Genomic DNA, 17,771 nt, shown 5'->3' on the forward strand with positions numbered 1-17,771 from the left:
AAAACAATCCTTTGCAGTAGGCACTTAGCTTAACAAGAGACATTATGCAATTTGACAGGCTGACGGAAGCCTTTGGGCAAGCACAAGATAAGAAAGCAAGGGCCTATGTATTTTTTGCTTCCTCAAACAAAGGTAAGAACTAAATAATTTAATATGTTTAAAGTCTACTATTTTAGTTTGAATCTGGATTCTTTTTTCCTACCAAATTAAATGGGACTACTTCTAGACTTCATCACTTCAGAATATCAGCCACAGGAGTTATGGCATATTTTATTTTACAGCATTTAAAAATGCCAGGAACATGCCATATCAGTACTATCTGCTGATTTTCAGCAAACTAATTATACAGTTTTCAGACTGGCTCCTCCTTTTCTCCAGATCAGAAGCAAATAGGTTGAAGCCCTCACCCAAAATATTCATTCAGTCTGGGCCAATGCAAAACTTGCTATGTATCAATTTTTTTCTTTTGAGCATCTGTTTCCTTATGCCTTCATGAGAGGTTTCAGGAGTTTACTGAGAAAGGAAGGCTTTCCTGAAGGCTGGTGAGGCTTATGCAGTGAAGCCTTCCAGTTGGTGAACTGTTTAAGCCAGCAGCAACTTTATTAAGCAAGAAGCATGAAGAAGATAGAAGTCAGTCCTGACCTGAAGCAGTATGCACTCTGCTTTGACAAAAGTACATAAGTGTATTTCTGGAGCTATGAAATAATATTTATCCAATATAAGCAGTTTCACAATGCTCTTAGAATTGCTTATGATGATTTTGAAGGGAGCAGCAGGAAAAAACATCACAGAGGATTTGGTATGTTTAGCAGGATGGCTTTAAAGAGTCATTAGCCTCAGGTTTACCCTACTTTTCAACCTGAAATGTTATTCTTTTAAAATAAATCATCATTTTCAGACCAGAATTTTTCCACTGACATTTCCTATCTACTAGAATTATTATAAAGACAGAGTATACTGTATTATAATAGCTGATGGTTAACCAAAGAAGAGAAATGCAGGTTGTCATCCTTACTCAGCTGTGTACAGTATATCGCTGGCTAGCTTTGAGCAATTCTCCTCTTGCTGCCTAATCTTTCATCCAGAATTAGGTTAGGCAATTGCTTCAGAAGCTACCTGGAATACAAGTTCATTAAACACAGCTGAGCTGAAATAATTTCCAAGCTTATAGGACTGCTAGCAGCCATGTCACAACATTTTTTCCCTTGGGCTTGATCTTCTAGCCCCTCCCCCAATATTTCAGTTATGAAAATGTGTGCTTTGAATTGTCCTTTCACTTGCTTTAATTAGCAATTGCACTCCTTGCCCTCAGTGATGTCAGACCACATTGAATTGGTGGTGCATTATTGTGGCATTTGCCATGCAATCCTTATATGGATAGCTTTCTCTGCAACAAAGTTGCTAATTTCTATACGAAATTGGAAACTGGTGAGCAATCAATGCAATTCCAGTAATAAGAAAATCCATAGGAAGAATGTGTGCTGCAATGTTGTTTGTGACTTAATTTATATAACAAAGCTTACTTTTCTAAGCTAAGTCACTTTATTTTTATTTTGCTCTAATAATCAAATTTCAAATTTCAATTTATAAGTCATCTTTAAGTACACATTGTTAGGCCAACCTGAGAGATCATGACTTGACAAAGACATCAAAATAGCCAGTGTGGGATGATACTTAAGTCGATTTAGTTTCAGTCCATGCCCACCATGGATTATATTTGAAAAGTCTGATGCTATGTAATTCTGACAATAATAATAATAATAATAATAATAATAATAATAATAATAATAATAAACTTGTATGCTGCCCAACTCTATAATATGCAGTTGCATCATAATGTAATATGAATATGCAGCGGGTAAATTACCGCTAAATTATTAGCTTGTATGAACAGTATTTTGGATAGCTTAAAATGGTGCCAAAGATATACAAAGACTCGCAAAGTTTGGAAAACTGATGGTACTGCCATGCCTCTTCCGTTTTCATTTTTTGGACCCTCAGAATGAAAATAACTCTTTTGTTTCTCTGCATCATCTTCAACATACTGAACCAACCGGTTCTTTTTTCCAGCTATCCAATAGGAGAATTTGAAGAATGGCATTCAATCTGTATCTTAGATTCCTCATTGAAGTTTGTGTGGTGCACATTTCTCCAATCATCTTTTAAAAGTATATTGTTTGATTTAAGGGAAAGAACCAAATCTGTCAGGGTCTCTACCTCTCTCTGTAACGTTTTAAGAGTATCTTCTGAATACTAGTTCTAGCATCTCAGCATGACACTGTAGCAGCTAAATTTCTATGGGAATACAGGAAAATCTAGCCTGACTTTAGGAACCAAGACATGGGGTGATTGAAATAGCTACCAATGTTCTACAGAGCTTCAGCATTGAAAATGGAAATACTGCATTTTGAGCAATTCTAGATACATCACTGCTAAGCCAGGAATAAATTGGTTAGGCTGCCAAATACTGTGCCAAGGATGGTCTGAGATCATATAAGTCCGAAGTTACTAATGGATAAGCAATGATTGCATGTATAAGGCCTCTAAATTTCAATTAGCACTGAAAAGAGTACACAGTAGGCATCCAATAAGTCTCTTCAAGGGGCATTCTACAAATAGGTGTTGCTGCTGTAAGACTTCCTATTGTAAGATTTATCAATCAGGAAGGTAAATTGGCTGTGCAAACAGTTTCTACCATGTAAATCCCACAAAATTCCATTCCTACTTACCTTCTTTCTTCATGAAATTGTTCAGGTCTCTACACTTTGGGAGTAGGAATTTGGGCATACAAAATATAAGGAGAATAATTTGCTGGCCTCTTCCCTTGACCAGGTAGCAGCTGCACCAATATATTTGTATTATAACATTTGATACTATGTATTTTAGTAGATTATTTAAAAAATATTACCTAGGGTTCCCAATGACACTGACTATATACTCCTTCCATCTTTGTTTGATCTCCTATCTGTCTATTGGCGTCCTTTAGCATACCAGTTCTTCTGGGTTCAGAGATCTTTTCTTGATTCCTTGTTTTTCCATGTCTGTTTCCATCTTCAGTGTTGTGATATTGCTTCTTGTCTCTTCTAACAGCTCTCTGAAACTCTTTGTTAAGTTTCTTCCTGAGATTTTTGTCTTTCTTGGCTTTGGCTTCTCTTCTTGGAAATTTCCAGTTTGTTCTGACACCCAGTTTGTTTTCTTCTTTTTCTTCATCATTAGCAGTCTTTTATCATGTTCATCCTTAATGGCCTCTTTAAGTTCGTTGCACAATTCCTCTTTCTGTCCATCAATGAAGTTCAGAACTTCAGAGTGATTCCTGATGTTCTCCTTGAAAATGGTGGGTATATGTTCAAATATATACCATATTGGCTAGTTCATTTTATTCTTCTTTAGCTTAACTTGCAGCTTATGCATGAGCAGTTCATGATCTGTTCCACAGTCAGCCCCTGGCCATATCTTTGATGCTATAATTGAGGTTCTCTACCTCCTTTTACCAACAATATAGTCAATTTGATTTCTATATACCCCATTGGTGATGTCCATGTATAGAGGTGTTGTTTTGGTTGTTTGTAGATGGCGTTACCTATGAAGAAATCACTGGAGTGGCAGAAATTGATAACTTCTCCTTCATTTTGTTTTCCTAAGCCATATAATCCAACTATGTTTTCTTCATTAATATTTCAAAATTTGGCATCCAATCTCCAACTAGAAGCAGTACATCTTGCTTGCATTTTCTGTTGATTTCAATTTGAATTTGATCATAAAACTCATAAACCTCCTCTTGTTCTGCCCCAGTGACTGGAGCATAAACTTGAATGATCATCTTATTAAAGGGTTATCCATGAAACTTCATTGATGTTATTCAGTATTATTCAGTCATTGCATTGTAGTCAAGTACTGTTCTTGCTATACCCTTCCTAACTATAAAAGCAACACTGTTTCTTTTTTGTTTTTCAAGTCCTGAATACTAAATAGTGTAATCTTCTGACTAAAAGTGTTCAATTCCAGTCCATCTCAATTTGCTGATGTCTAAGATGTAAGTCTGTAGTTGTTTAATTTCATCTTTCACTGTCTTGACCTCTCTTGTATTCATGCTTCTGTGTTCCTACTGTAATTCTGTCTTTGCAACTTTTTATTTTTGTGTATGGCAACATCAGCAAGGAGATGTCCTGAAGGCTTTAATCTAGCAACATGATATAAACCATTAGTACTCCAAAATATTTTCAGCTCTTCCTCATATCTTATTGAGTGCCATCCAACCTGAGAAGCCCATCATCTGGCACTATGTTGGCAATCACTTGGTAAAAATACATGAGTGATTTACCATTGCCTTCTCACATGCAGTATGAATTGATACTTTTGCCATTGTTACTAAAGTAATCATCTACCTCCAGCATCTTCCTGTATCTCGGCTGCCCCATGTAGGTGCCTGCTGTCATAAGTAAGGATGGCGAGCAGGGGACTGCCATCCAGACTATTAAGCGCATGCGTAGCACTGAGGAATTAGGTAGCCATTCAAAGAGACACAGATCGGGACCGCCTTAACCTTTGGGGTTTATATGGCTGGGTTTTTCCCATGCTTCTTCAGTTTGTTAGGATTCCTGTTATGTACAAGCAATAAAATATTAGAGACCAGTTCCTTGTCTCAGCGTGTTTCCTGGAAGTTAGGACATCAATCCTAACAAACACCTACTCCCATCGAAAGAGGGAGGAACAAGAAATTAAGGAGAGACATTTGGAAATGTCTTCAGAAAACCAAGAAATGTGGCTCGCCATCCAACAATTGGCAGCAGCCCTGCAGCAACACCAACAACAGGTAGATCTACAGGTTAACACATTACAAGCTGCCATGCTACAGCAGTTACAACAACCAGTTCCGCCTAACCCACAACCAGCGCCAGCAGCAGCAGCACCATGCCTGCCAGTAGTCTTGAGATCCCAGGGCAGCCTACCAGAGAAGTTCGGAGGAGAAGCAGGACAGTTGAGAACCTTTCTCACACAGTGCACAATGTTTTTCGACAGCAGACCAGCAGAGTTTCCCACAGACAGAACCAGAGTCACCCCTATCCTAAGCCTGCTAAAGGGACCAGCAGCCAAATGGGCTATTCCCATGGTGGACAACAACAACCCAATTCTCAATGACTACCAGAACTTTTTGGCAGGGTTCCGAGCACACTTTGGCGACCCGATCAGAGAGGCCACGGCCAGCCGGGAAATTCGGAAGCTCAAGCAAGGTAACAAGAGGGTGGGAATCTACATTGCTGATTTCAAGTTGTTAGCAGGAGATCTGGACTGGAATGAGAGTGCATTAAAAGACCAATTCAAACAGGGGCTGGATGAGGAAATTAAGAATGAATTAGTGCACCAGGGAACATCAGCTACCCTAGAAGCCTTATATCAGTTATCGGTGGTCATAGATGCCAGACTAGAGGAGCTCAGGCAGATGCAGCCAGGGAGAAACAGGACCCTCAGAGCGTTTCCAGGATTTCCAGCTCTCTCCGTAGCATCCACTCACTCAGCACAAGAGGAACCAATGCAGATTGGGGCGAGCAGGTGACTGATTTCTGAGGCTGAGAGGCAGAGAAGGAGAGAGAGAGACCTTTGTTTCTACTGTGGAGCCCAGGGGCATATGGTGAGAGCTTGCCCAGTGAGAGGCCAAGCAACTTCAGTAAGACCCCCAAGGCAAGCAGCTGAAACAGGAACCATCTCCGCCTCTGCTTCCAACCAGGGAAGCTCCATCAGTCTCCCTCCACAGAGCTCAGCAGGGAGACCATCAATCAATTAAGGAGGGCTCATTCCGAGGATTCCAGGCAAGGCTTTTACTACTTACCCATAATCATGCACATCAGCCCAGAGCACCAGGTCAAGCTAGAGGCCATCGTGGATTCTGGAGCTTCAACAAATTTTATTGATGTGCAGACCGTACAAGACTTCAACATCCCGACTAGAGAATTGCCATGCCCCATAGAAGTGGAGACCATTGACGGCCAGCCCCTCAAGGCAGGGCCGATTAGAAGACTCACAGAACTGGTGCAACTGACAATGGGAGACCACACTGAGTGGATCCAGCTTTATGTTACTGCATCGCTTAATATGCCGGTAATCCTAGGCACGCCTTGGCTGAGGATCCACAACCCGTTGCTGAACTGGACTACAGGAGCAATCTCCTTCCCAGCTAAGGAATGCCAGCACCACAAGATTCAAACCGCTCCACGCTCTCCAGCAACCAACGCAGTCACGGAAGCAGGGGGGGTCCAGTTGCCAGCCAAGTATGCAGATTTTGCAGATGTTTTCACCGAACAAGAGGCAACAGCACTACACCCCCCCCCCCATAGGGACTGTGACTGCACCATTGAGTTGATACCAGGAGCCAGGGTTCCAGCAAGGAAACAATATCCCATGTCTCCCAAGGAACTAGCCACCTTAAAGGATTACTTGGACTCCAATCTCCAAAAGGGATTTATCCGACCATCTACTTCCCCAGCGTCTGCTCCTACCTTCTTCGTACCAAAGAAGCCTGACCCGTTGGCACCTGCAACCCAGGAGACACCCATGAGAGTGGTCCACAACTTCAGTTTTTTAAATAAACAAAAAGAGAATCCTATCCTCTGCCCTTAATCTCGGATCTGCTAGATCGCTTACAGAAGGCACGCATTTTTACCAGGTTGGATCTCAGGAGTGCGTACAATCTGATCCGGGTGAAAGAGGGGCACAAATATCTGACTGCCTTCGACACCAGGTTTGGTAAATTTGAGTACCTTGTTATGCCCTTTGGGTTGTCTAATGCAGGAGCCATATTTTCCAGATTTATGAATCAAGTTTTCTCTGATTTACTAGATAAGTATCTGGTCATTTATCTAGATGACATATTAATTTTCTCTGAGGATGCTACAACTCATGTAACCCATGTACGTAATGTCTTACAAAGACTGAGAGAGAACAGGCTGTTCGCCAAGCTAGAGAAGTGTGCCTTTGATTTAACTGAATTACATTTCCTGGGCTATAATGTCTCAAAGGAAGGCATATCCATGGATCCTTCTAAGGTCCAGGCAATTCTCTCTTGGCCACCTCCCCGAAATGTTAAAGATGTACAAAGAATTCTAGGATTTTCCAATTTCTATAGGCGTTTTATAAAGAATTTCAGTGACAGAGCTAGACCTCTCACACAGCTTTTGAAGAAGGGATCAAAATTCAGTTGGGGGGAGAGACAGCAAGCAGCCTTCCAAGAATTTAAGCAACTCTTTGCATCTCAGCCGCGGTTAAGACACCCTGATCCCATGAAGGAATTTATAATGCATTCAGATGCTTCAGATATTGCCATTGGGGCAGTGTTATTGCAATATACAAACAAAACCGAGAGTGCATTGCTTCCTTGTGCCTTTTTTTCATGCATGCTCTCACCAGCAGAGAGAAACTATGATGTTTTTAACAAGGAGTTGCTGGCAATTGAAGCAACATTCCAAGAGTGGAGGCACTGGCTGGAAGGTGCAGCCCTTCCTGTGAAAGTTTGTACCGATCACAAGAATTTACAGCTTCTACAAAACACCAGATCCCTCACCCCACGCCAAATTAGATGGAGCCAGTTTTTCTCCTGTTTCAATTTTGTTATTTCTTATGTGCCCGGGGCGCAAAACTGCTTGCAGACGCCCTGTCTCGATCCTTTCAGGCAACCCCCGCCACTCACCAGGAGGTACAGGCTACTATATTACAACCTCACAACTTTGATCAGTCTATGAGGGGGAGCCAAACAGAGATTTTAGCAGCAGGCAGACAAGCAGAGGACCTATTTACAAGAGTCAGAGCTCAGCAGCAACAAGACTCGTATGCCAGGGCCAGGATGGATGACCTCCAGAGGGTCCCGCAAGACACTGCCTCACCATTCATTGTGGAGGCAGGAATTCTCTGGCATAGTGGGTGATTATATATTCCCCCTTCATTGAGGGAAGAAGTACTGATACTTTGCCATGACCACCAAACGGCAGGCCACGGAGGTGTTTTCAATACTCTCCATAGAGCTCTGAGAGACTACTGGTGGCCTAAGATGACTGCAGACATAAAGGGTTACGTTGCTTCTTGTTACACCTGCATACGAGACAAGCCTCTCCCAGGGAAACCCACAGGACTCTTGCAACCCCTAACCACCCCCAGTAGGCCTTGGGATACAATCTCCATGGATTTCATCACTGATTTACCCCCGGTCCAGGGGCTGACTTCCATACTGGTGGTGGTGGTGGACCTTTTCACAAAGATGGCACATTTTATTCCTTGCAAGGGCCTCCCATCTGCACCAGCCACAGAGCAGTTGTTCATGGACCACGTGTTTAGGTATAGAGGCATGGTGAATCACTTGGTGAGTGACAGAGGCCCACAGTTCACTTCCAGGTTCTGGAGGGCCCTTTTCCAGTCATTAGGGGTCCAGATCCACCTGTCATCAGTGCATCATCCTGCCAGTAATGGGCAAGCTGAGAAAATTAACCAATGGTTACAGCAGTATCTCAGGTGTTACACCACTTATCAGCAAGACAATTGGCCAGCCCTGCTACCCATGGCAGAATTTACATATAATAATTCTGTGCAGTCCTCTACCAAGATGTCCCCTTTCCAGGCACTCTACGGGGTTAACCCTCGGGTGTTGCCCACCTCCTCCCAGCAGGGAACTGTTCCAGCCACGGCTGATTTTCTTAAAGAGCAACAAGCCACACAGGAGTTGTTAAAGGAGCAGCTGAACAGGGCAAAGAGTGCTTACAAGAGGGCTGCGGATGCTCACAGACAGGAAGGGCCAGTGATTGCGGTAGGAGACAAGGTGTGGCTCTCTACCAAGTTTTTGAACTCTACCAGACCCTCCAAGAAATTGGACTCTAAGTTTGTGGGCTCTTTCACTGTGGTACAGCAGATAAATCCAGTGGCTTATCGCTTAAAGCTGCCAGCATCCATGAAAATCCATCCAGTCTTTCACAGAGCCTTGCTAGCCAAAGACCCTCCTCCAAGTACCTTACGATCACAACTGCCCCCCCCCTCCGGTAATTGTGGAGGGGGAGGAGGAATACAAAGTCGAGGAAATTCTGGACTCTAGGAGGAGGGGAAGGGGCATCCAATATTTCATACACTGGAAAGGGTACCCTGAGGAAGAGCGCACATGGGAGAATGCCAGAGATGTACATGCTCCAGCACTGGTTCATAGTTTCCATCAGCTTTTTCCTCACAAACCCAAGCCTTGCACTCTACCCAAGATTCCTCTTTTGGCTGAGCAGGCCGAAGAATCCCAAGCAGAAGAGTTCGTGAGTGTGCACCTCCCCCCCCCCCCCGCCTGAAGCCTTGACTCCAGTTACAGAGGAGGTGGGGGAACCGCAGCCCTCCACCTCGGGCTTACATTTCCCAGGAGGGAGGGGGGATGACTTTTCTAATTATCTAGCTATTTTCCAGCAGCAGCCACCTGGGCCAGAAGCATTATCAGACCTGGAGAGCAGCACTGAGTCGTCCTTGGAGGAGTTTTCCTTTGAAGACTTTCCATTGTTGCCCAGTTCCCATGGGACCTTAGAAGCAGACAGCCAATCTTATCAAGACTCTGGAGGGGAGGGAGCTGAAATGGAATGTGAATCTGGAGGGGAGGGTGATGTCATGAGTAAGGATGGCAAGCAGGGGGCTCCCATCCAGACTGTTAAGCGCATGTGTAGCACTGAGGAATTAGGTAGCCATTCAAAGAGACACAGATTGGGACCGCCTTAACTTTGGGGTTTATATGGCTGGGTTTTTCCCACGCTTCTTCAGTTTGTTAGGATTCCTGTTATGTACAAGCAATAAAACATTAGAGACTAGTTCCTTGTCTCAGCGTGGTTCCTGGCAGTTTGGACACCTGCTTGCTTTAGCTGGGCAGCTGGGATGACCTTCACACCTTGGGTGACCCTGCTGAGAATATATAGTCTTGGCATACACTCCCAATATTCTTTGCTCATTTCTCACGGGAACAACCCTCCACCACCATCACCCCAATGAGGCAACATAGCAGGACTTTGGGTGGGTGGAGAGATATAATCACACCCAAGGTGTGATTAGTCCTGACCCTGTCTTTCCAGAAATCCCTTAAAACATGGTTTTGCCAGCAGGCCTAGGGTTCCAGAAAAACAGGAAGACCACAAAATGTGTATTGTGTGTGAGATCTTGATGCATTCATGTTCCTGTTTATGTTTTAATTGTTTTTGATGCTTTTAAGGTTTGATGTTTAATTGTTGATTTAATTGTCCATCCAGAGTCACATCCGTGAGATGGGTGGCTATATGAATTTGATAAATAAGTAAATGATCTCAATAATAGCTATAAAATAATTATAAACATTTATTTATTTATATGTTTAGAACACAAAATAACTAGACTTATTTCATTATACTATTGTTCCTTTTTTCCAGTTGAAGAAATGCTATTAAAACATTCCCATATATTGTTGATTTTTCTATTCTCTACAAAATTCACACGGTACTCCAAAAGGATATAATACTCCAAAGAATCTATTTCTAGAGCTATGGAACTCATCAGGCCAAGCAAATAAAATGATTGGTTCTTGCTTTTAATTGTATTAGTGGCATATAGACAAATGCTATTAAACTAGATAAGGACTAGAATATTACTGTTATATTTTTACTGAAAACATTAAATGAAGATTTGCCTGGAACATATTAAACATGCGTTTATTATGTACAGCCATTTTAAATTAATGTGTCAAGAGTATTACTGATTGCTCATTCCTGATTGCTCATAGAAAATAAAGATAATCCACTTTGCTGACAAAAGAACATTCCAGGCACTTTATAAAGTGCTATAATGTTTAACTAGTGTTTTAGTGTGCAACATGCAGATATTATACAAAAAGATAATTATTAATGGTAAAATTACAATTCTATATTTTCTATGGACAACATTCCATTCTTACCTATAGTAATTTATTCTATTATACTTAAATTGGTCACTTGGCTTCCTTACTTCCTGAATATAGTATTTATGAGATTATGAGACAAAGAGAGAAATAGAGGGGAGGAGAACTTCATTTTAACCAGAAAATCCATACTTTTATTTCTGGTGTTATCCTTAATTTTATACATAATGAATTATGTTTCTACTTCACTTGCTCCTGTATTTTAAAGGCTGAAGATTTTTATCTTTCCTCAAGGGGACCTGCCCTAGGCCCTTGATCATGTTCCCCCCCCCCTGCATATTTTTCATACTATAATCTCCTTTCTGTAGTACGTGACAAGAAGTATATGTAATATTTTAAGTGTGGTAGCACTAGTGACTTACATAAAGGTATTATCAAATTGGCCATTTTACTTTAGAGTCTAATTTGCTTTCTAACAACAGGTATAACTGTTGTTGTATATCAAGCTATTACAATCCCAACATTCTTTGCCTGCTCAGTTACTGTCACTAAAAGTCACTAGCATATATGTTTGGTCAAGATATTTTCCTCCCTCAGTGTATATCTTCTTGTGCTTGTTTACACTGAACTGCATTCATTCTCCACCCACTGTCACCCAGCTGCACACACCTAACTTCAGATTACTTATGCACAAGTTAAATAGTACTGGTTCCATTATAGATCTTTGAAAGGCCATTGTTTAAATCCTTCTATCAATGGAACTGTTCCCCATCACTGCTGCATCCATTCATTGATGTCTGTTTTGTAATCAATTACCAATCCATAAGTAAACCTAGTCATCTATTATAACTTTTATGAAAAGGTCATGAGATTGGAGCTTCTGTGGAAAAAAAAAAGCCAGTTTGGTCGGGTGGTTAAGGGGCTGGGTTAGAAACCAGGAGACTGAGAGTTCTAGTCCTGCCTTAGGCATGAAAGCCAGCTGGGTGACCTTGGGCCAGTCACTCTCTCTGAGCTCAACTCATCTCACAGGGTTGTTGCTGTGGGGGAAATAGGAGGAGGAAGGAGTATTAGGTATGTTCGCCACCTTGAGTTATTTATAAAAATAATAAAGGTGGGGTAGAAAATAAAAAAAATAAAAATATATTTTTGAATACAGCTTTGTTTTCAATTCTTATTATTCTTATAAAGGGGTGTGTGTGCCTTTGAGTCAGTTTTTGACTCCTGGTGACTACCTGGACTAATTCTTGTAGTTTTTTGAAAGATTTTTCAAAATAGTAGTTTGCTATTGCCTTCTTCCTAGGGCTGAGAGTAACTGGCCCAAGGTCACCCAGCTGGTTTTGTTCCTAAGGCAGGACTAGAACTAGTAGTCTCCCAGTTTCTAGCCTGATGACTGAACACCATTCCAAACTGGCTCTCTTTATAAAATACAGATTCAGTAAAATTAGATTATAGTTTTATCAAATCACATAATTTCAATAACAATTATATTAAAAAGAAAAAACTATACAGATTTGATATATGAAGACTAGGACGAACAAATGAAATTGAATAGTAGCATGTCCCTCTCCCATCCATTGTCAGGCTTCACCTTGCAAGCAAGACTGCACTGTTTAGTCAAGCTTACAAGAAATCTAAGAACTTCTAATAATAAGAACTTCTAATATTTATTGATGAAGCTACTAACCAATAACCAAAGAAATTCAGCAATAATTTGCAGTAATTCAATAAGCCCTACATATAGAACAGTATAGAAACCCTCTTTTTAATTTTTCTTTTTGCCCTGTGTTATGGACTACTTGATGCCCTCTTTTGAGGCAGCTGGCCATCTTTGTCTGCCCTTGGTTTATGCAATATAACAACAGATGCTGTCTTTAACAACTGTTTTTGTATAACATAGAATATCTAGCAGTATTCTATTTAAAGATTCAAAACACACAGCTCAACATTAAGATGAGAGAGAGAGAGAGAGAGAGAGAAGGTGGGGTATTACGGTTATACACTAAAACTGTGATTTATTCTATTGAAAATGCTATTTTAATTTAATATGCACATAAAGAAAACTATTGAGGAAATTATTACAAACAGTTTTGGAGCAGACAAAGAAAACTAAGGATGGATTTCTTCTAATCAGCCTCTATTTAGGGTGGATTGACAGAATATGGTTAATTATGAAACATGAGATGAAAAATGCTAAGATTATTTATTGCAAAAGGCTGGTAGGTAGAGCTAAAGGAAAAAAGACAGATAAAAAATCAAATTGCTGATCTACCATTCAACTATAAATGGCTTCTTAAAATAATAGAATGAGTTATTTCTAGTAATACTGGCCATGTATACTCACTTTCTCCCTCTTCTGTAACCAGCACACTTCTATCATACAAACAACTTCATATCAGACAATGAATATTCCTAGCTTAGTTCTTAGCTATATTTAAATGGAACATGCTGCAGAAAAAACTAGCCTGCATGTTTCTTTTTAAAGTCTGATACCGATACATTTTATTTTGACCTGCAAAAAATTAAAAAAAGAAGACTTCAAAATTATTTGCAGGATTGTTGTCTATATTTTTATTCATGCTGGTCAAAGACTAAAAAAAGAGTATCAGAATTTTTAGGAATCCAATAATACTTAAGCTTGATAATAGAAATAGCGGGAAAGGGAAATATATCATTTAGGCATGTTTCAAAGTGACTTGATTTTAGACCAAGACACAATTTCAAATATTGTTTTTATCCTAAAGCATATTGTGTTAAAGGTATGTATAAAACTATTATTTAACATAATTCATTTTTTTTCATCTTACTCATTTCATATATGTCAATACTCGTATAACATGTCAGTACCTCATTTTGATAAAGAATTGATAATTAACTGCCTAACCCTATAAACGATTATGCAGAAATGACCTCCATGTAGGAGTGCATCAGAATGCAGAGCTATTTAATTCCCCTAGACTCTTATGTAACATAAAGGGTAGGAAGTCAGCTAAATAAACTGTTAGAATCTAGATCTCTATTCTATTAACCTCTGGCCCTTCTTGCTCAAGCAAAACATGTATCCTAGAGAAGCAAGGTATGCACAACAAAGATCAATGATTATGGACTAAGTAAGGAAGTAAGGATATTTGACTGAAATGGGCATGCTAATTTTAGGTTTGTCAAATGACACAAGCTAAGTTAAAGCTGAATAACAATAAGAACCATGACACTGTTCATTTTCAGATAGACAATCAAAGCCCAATAAGTTTATTCATGAATAAGTAAGGTCATATTTCCATAAGAACCTTTATATAGAAGCCTTTTATGTGTATCACTAGTTTCACAAAGCTATTGAATACTGTAGCTACAGAGTTGAGGGTATTATCCAAGATCTGTACTAAACAGCTCAACAGATTTGGAAAGTTCTTTTTTGGAATCTCTTTTCTTCAAATATTCATCAGAAAAAAAAAAAAAAACCTTTTTATACCAGAAAGCAACCAGTATGCTTATCAATTTGGCTTTGTCAAAGGAAAGCCTTTGATTTTTTTTTTTTTAAATAGGTTTTCCCCTTGTAATTTTTGGTGCAATCTCCTCTGTTTTTGGCTGTTGTATAACCACAGCAAAAATTTAACTGCAAATAATTCAACTGAAGTTTCCACAGTCCTGTTTCATGACAATGCAGCTTTTAGATAAATTGAGTCATAAATTTTATTAAACACTAAAACTCCATGCTAATTTTGCAATGTCTGAAACCCTAAATACCAGGAAAGATCCAAAATGATAACTGGCTTACAATTTATTATAGTTGTCTTTCTTTTTGGTATATTGCATTTGGAAATCATAATTAAGGGCACTGAATCCTGAGTAAGCCCTACAAAAATTAATGTGAGCGATGCAGCAACATTACTGAGTCCATAACTTATGATAATGTCAATAAAATGAAACATAATTTAATAGTACAGACTTGACATATAGATGCTGTTTCAAAGCCAGCACCTTCTCTCATGTCTTCTTGCCATGTTAAAATTAATTGCCTGCCTGAAAACTTATGGGAACTATAATTCTCTGACTAGTCATTATAAATAGCAAACTTGTAAATACTTTGATAGCTTTCAGAGATCACTGACCTTGAATTCCTCTATAAAGCATAGCTACAATTTAAGCAAGAAATCTCTGTTAAGCAGGCCCTGTATTTAAACAATTTCTAGAAATTGGTAATATAAGGAAATATTTTCTTTTTATTGGCCTGGAATTAAGATTGTCTTACTGGATCTATTTGAGTACAGGCCTTGGGTACATTTAAAGTACCATCAATTCAAATGTGTCCTCAAGGATTCTTAGATGTCCTGAGATATTAGGAGAAATTACTGAGGAAGCAAGCCTTCTCTGTAATAGAAAAAAGCTTAAATAACATAATTTGTTCAAGGGAACTGATGGATAAATTATTCTTTACAGTAGTTAATTTAATTGTGTATAAGTCCATCTTCAGAACTTTGTCTCAAACACTTGCTGACTTAAATCCATTGCGTCCTCCTTCCTATGAGGGTTGAAGTTGGTAAAGCCTGTGATTGTGGGCCATGTAGGGACAGATGGCCAAGGAAAGACTAATCCATTGGCTCAAGTCCATTGGCTCAAAAAGGCAGGAGGAAAATGACCAGGATTTAAACCTTGGGATGGATTAACATGTCTATTTGGTTTCCTGGGAACTGCTATATTTTGACCTTTTATGTATGTATGACTTCCTCTGCAGTATTTCTCTGCAATAAAGCTACTTACCTACACTTTTTGTATCTGCTAAGAATGCAAAACATAGAGGAGAGTTTTATAGTTGGGCCTGGTGTTAAGTCTTGACACATCCAATTGAGACTAGCAACATATTCAGGTAGCAGGAGACAGGCCTTTGACAAAACATGCCACACTGCAGTAAAACTGTCCCTTGAGGCATTTCCCAGTTGGCTATGAAGTCTCAGCATCACTGAGTTAGGATTCCCTCCACTCTTCTCAGCAACAATATTTACTAAAGTATTTTATTTTTACTTTCCTGCTAGTTCTTAATGACAAAACCAATTAGTTAAGGGTACAAAACCAATAATTAGCAATTTCTATTTATTTTGTTTCCTACAATGAAGAGATACCAAAAATTAATCTGGTTCTATTTGCATAGATATGACTGGGTTGTGTTCATTGCTCCTTATAAATATGATATCAAAACAAATTCAGGATGTGCATACATTTTTGTGCATGTGTGTTGGTGTATGATAGAATATTATTATTATTGTGAGTTTCTAAATTTTTTATAACAATTGTGTATAGATATTTGTTCTGTGAACTCCAGTTCAGAAATGAATATTTAAAACATTAGAAATCCATCTCAGCATAGTGAACTTCACAAGACCCTATCCTTGCACTGACTGATAAAGAGTTTTTTAAAAATCTGTATATTTGTATGACTTGATTGTCATACAAGATTGGTACATAGCCGTTAAATCTCAGCTTACCAGAGAACTGGGCTGCCATCTCTGGGGTGAAAAAAAAATCTGAGTGTCTAGTTAGCAGCATAACATCACAATTTTCTGTAACTGTTTGCCATCATCCACTGGTTGGTTAGACTATTGCAGGCCAGACATGATCTAAATTAAGGCTATGAATTTAGAATATCCAAACTATCAAAATCACCAATTTCATGATCTTTCCCATGGTGTGTGTGTGTAGAGTAGTATTGTTTTAACATATTTTTGGTAACTGTACATTTTTTATGATAACAATAATGTTAGTTTATGGCTTATAATATTGCATGAAACCAGCCAACACTGGTTTATTCAAAAACACGGTTGAACAAAGCTTTTTTTTTTTTTTTTCCTGTGTCAGAAGCACCTACCAAGGTGCCTCTGTATTGAAAGGATTTGCCGGTGACATCACCATTGCCTGGAGGATGCCCAAGGGGACTTCTTTCATGTCCCTGTTATTTTCCCACTGAAGTGGTACCTATTTATCTACTTGCATTTGCATGTTTTCAAACTGCTAGGTTAACAGGAGCTAGGACAAGTTGATGGGAGCTCACTCCATCTCGTGGCTCATGCTCTTGGGTTTTGAACTGCCGAGCTGCTGACCTTAATGGTCCTCTGACTCAGTGTCTTAACCACTGAGCCACCACGGGCCTATTAACAAAACTTAGTATACTATTGTCATGCTCCTAGATCAAACGTTCCTGGAACATATGATCAGACTCGCATGCATGAATGAAGTTAACATGTGTCAAGACTTGCAAGTTGGTAGAAGTGGGAGGAGGAAAGCCAGGAGGGTAAAAGTATCTTCTTTGGGCTATCTCTGGCATCCAAGGTCAAGCTGCTGGACTGTTGGAGACATCTGCACAGAATTGAATGAATTGGCACAAGAAGGGGGGCTGCATACCAAAGAAGGCAGGGGGATTGAATTTATTGGACTGTTTAACTTAGAGAAAATGTGGGAACTTCGATTCACAACTTCTTCACTGCACTGCACACTACACTCAATTAAAGAGATTTCTACTTTAATCACGTATGAATCGAATTTAATGGTAAGCTGAGTAGGCAGTTGTCACAACTATATTATACCAGTCAAGATCATTTTTTTTACAAAAAAACAAAATCTTTAGTAATTATAAGTCTTTCTAAGTGAACATTAATGAAAATATAAGTAATGTCTTCTATAGATACCAACGATGAGTGATTCTTGCTCTACAGTAATATATGTAAGTATGTATGTGCATGCCAGCAAATTTGGAAAACACAAGAATGGCCATCGGATTGGAAAAAATCAACTTATATCCCCATACCAAAAAAGGGAAACACTAAAGAATGTTCAAACTATCGAACAGCGGCACTCATTTCACACGCCAGTAAGATAATGCTCAAGATCCTGCAAGGCAGACCAGCAATTCATGGAGCAA

This window comes from Candoia aspera, chromosome 5, assembly GCF_035149785.1.
Source record: "Candoia aspera isolate rCanAsp1 chromosome 5, rCanAsp1.hap2, whole genome shotgun sequence".
NCBI classification, from domain to species: Eukaryota; Metazoa; Chordata; class Lepidosauria; order Squamata; family Boidae; genus Candoia; species Candoia aspera.